At 40.8% G+C, this 3,503-nt stretch overlaps 1 pseudogene; it reads left to right on the top strand.

The window, feature by feature from the left end:
- Positions 1-2,514: 2,514 nt before the first annotated feature.
- Positions 2,515-3,238, top strand: LOC139181552 (lysosomal-associated transmembrane protein 4B-like; annotated as a pseudogene).
- The last annotated feature ends 265 nt before the right edge of the window (positions 3,239-3,503 follow it).

The following is a 3,503-nucleotide window of genomic DNA, read 5'->3' on the forward strand; positions in this document are numbered from 1 at the left end:
TCCAACCAGTCCATTCTGAAGGAGATCAGCCCTGGGATTCCTTTGGAAGGTATGATGCTAAAGCTGAAACTCCAGTACTTTGGCCACCTCATGCGAAGAGTTGACTCATTGGAAAAGACTCTGATGCTGGGAGGGATTGGGGGCAGGAGGAGAAGGGGACGACAGAGGATGAGAGGGCTGGATGGCATCACTGACTCGATGGATGTGAGTCTGAGTGAACTCCGGGAGTTTGTGATGGACAGGGAGGCCTGGTGTGCTGCGATTCATGGGGTCGCAAAGAGTCGGACACGACTGAGCGACTGAACTGAAATGATGGTATAACTTATACTGTGGAACATAATGCAGGAGTTAATGGGAATGAAGTAAATGTATATTAGCCTGTATGGAATGATCTTCAAATCATATTGTTTTGGAATGATCCACACGTACCAGATTACTGTGCCTTTGTATTAAGAGAAATAAAGGACTTTGGCTTGAGAGTTTAATATAAGTCCTTGAGAATTCAGGAAGGAAACAACTTGTAACACTGTCAGAGAATATGGTCAAAGGAACAGTGAACACAAAACACTTCTTTTTTTTTTTTTTTTTTTGGTATTTTCTTTTTTTTTTTTTTTAATTTTATTTTATTTTTAAACTTTACATAATTGTATTAGTTTTGCCAAACATCAAAATGAATCCACCACAGGTATACATGTGTTCCCCATCCTGAACCCACAAAACACTTCTATTCTGAAAAAATATGCTTGGAGTTACTTGGGGCAGTTAATATATAAATTCATGCTTGAGCACCTGCAATTACATTACCTTAATTCATTTATCAGGTTAACTACAGCCCTGGAAAGAGAGTGAGTGGGAATAGGGGAGAATGGGATCAAGTACATTTTAAAAATAATTATTAGAGTAAGTCAGCAAGGGTTAAGGTGCATATCCTGGTGAAACCAAAGCAAGTAATCATTATTTCTTAGACAAGCAATCATAAGAAGCCTGAACAGCTGGAAATTAGATGTCCAGAATGCAGGTTTTTTGTCCTTTTCACAAGGTGAGGGGTGAAAGGAGACCTGACCTGAAGGTTTGGTTCCTCATGCTGAATATCTGGATCAGTTGCTTTAATCTTATTTGTAGACTGGATATTTTCCTTCAACATTTTGTTCAAGTTACATTTCTGACCCTGCTAGCTCTATTGAGATAAAATTGGCAATTAACATTGTGTAAATTTAAGGTGCACATTGTGATGATTTGATAGGCATATATTGTGATTTTTATTACAATGAGGTTACTTAACACATCATTCACCTAGCATAATTACCATTTTGTTGCTGTTATAGTGAGAATATTAAAGTTCTACTCTCATAGCAACTCTCTAATATGCAAGACAGTATTGTTAACTATGCACACCATGCTGTATATTAGATCCCCAGAATCTGTTAATCTTATAACTGAAAATTTATACTCTTAGACCAGTGTCTCTCTATTTCACCCACAACTCAGGCCTTGGCAAATACAGTTCTATTGTCTGTTTCTATGTGTTTGACGTTTTTATTTTTTATTAATAAATTTATTTTTATTGAAGGATAATTGCTTTACAGAATTTTGCTGTTTTCTGTCAAACCTCAATATGAATCAACCATAGATATACATGATGTTTTTAAATTTCATATATATGTGAGAATATAGAGTATTTGTCTTTGTCTGACTTATTTCACTTAACAATATACCCAAAAGGTCCATCCATGTTGTTACAAATGACAAGATTTACTTCTTTTTGAAGGCCAAGTAATATTCTATCCCATATATGTTTGTGCATATGTATATGTGTGTGTGTGTAAATATGTATATAACATTTTTTAAAGATCATTTATATATTTATTCACTTTTGGCTTGCTGGGTCTTAGTTGCAGCATTCAGGATCTTTTGTTGCAGCATGTGGGTTTCTCTCTAGTTGTGGCATATGTGCAACACCAGCACTGGAATACCCTGGCTCTGTACTCAGCCATGCCAAGATATATCCCCACTCACCAATGGGCAGGCACCAGCCCCTGGACAATTCTGCTTCACATCCAGCTTCACTGGGAGCCAGCTATTCCCACCAGTGGGTCAGAACAAGCCCCAGGTCCCAAAGGGCACCACACCCAGCAGTCTAGGACCCAACTCTGCCAGAAAGTAGGTTCACCAGCTCTGGGACTTTTAAGACCCTGGCCCTACTTACTAGTGGGCATGCAGCAGCCCTAGAAACCTCCATGTTACACTGAACCATGCCAGGACATGGTCCAATCCATGGATGGGTCAGCACCAGACTCAGAAATACTCAGGCTACAGATTCAGCCTTGCCAGGACCCAGCCTTGCCCACCAGCAACTAGAAGGCTCCACAACCAGCCAAGGCAGCAGCTGGAAGACCTCAGGGGAGGTGCAGAGCCAGAACCAGCAGGCAGCAAGCAGGCCAGAACAAGAGCTGGAGTGGTGGAGAAGCTGGCAGCAGCCACGGCAGTGGGCCAGACTGACAGCTGAAACTCCTGCAAACTTGGGCACGTGCTCGCACCACTGTGCCACCAGCCCAAGTAATGAAGATGGTGGCCCTTAGGATGTGGTTATATTCCAACAGCTGCTACCTATACTGCCATGTGCATATCAGCACCATCCTGATTGTCATCTGCTACCTGATCATCAATGCCCTGGTACTGCTGATTCTGTTGAGTGCCCTGGCTAATCCAGACCAGGATCACTTTTCAAGTTCTGAACTCAGAGGTGACTTTGAGTTCATGGATGATGCCAACGTGTGCATTGGCATTGCAATTTCTGTTCTCATGATCCTGACCTTCCCAATGGCTCTGTAAGGAGCATACAAGCAACATGCCACCTGGATCATCCCATTCCTCTATTACCAGATCTTTGATTTTGGCCTGAACATCTTGGTTGCATTCACTGTACTTGTTTATCCAAACTCCATCCAGGAATACATATGACAGCAGCTTCCTAATCTTTCTTAGAAAGATTATATCATGTCAGTTAATCCTACCTATTTGGTCCTCATTACTCTTCTGTTTACCAACATTATCTTAACTTCTACGGGTTACTTGATTAGCTGTGTTTGGAACTACTCCTGATACATCAATGGCAGGAATTCCCTGATGTTCTGATTTATGTTATCAGAAATAACACTACGGTGCTGTTATTCTGTATGGTGATGTCACCATGAATGGCACTGCCAAGGAGCTGCCACTACCCTACCTGTCTTGTTAAGCCTTGAAGAAATACCATGTCTAGACATATATCTGGAAGAAATAAAAACTGAAAAAGACACAGGTACCCCAATGTTCATTGCAGCACTATTTACAATAGATAGGGCATGGAAGCAACCTAGATGTCCATTAACAGATGAATGGATAAAGTAACTGTGGTGCATATATACAGTGTAATTCTACTCAGCCATAAAAAGGAGCACATTTGAGTCAGTTCTATTGAGGCAGATGAACCTATTATACAGAGTGAAGTAAATTAGAAAGAC

Source organism: Bos indicus, chromosome X (assembly GCF_029378745.1).
Source record: "Bos indicus isolate NIAB-ARS_2022 breed Sahiwal x Tharparkar chromosome X, NIAB-ARS_B.indTharparkar_mat_pri_1.0, whole genome shotgun sequence".
Classification (NCBI taxonomy): domain Eukaryota; kingdom Metazoa; phylum Chordata; class Mammalia; order Artiodactyla; family Bovidae; genus Bos; species Bos indicus.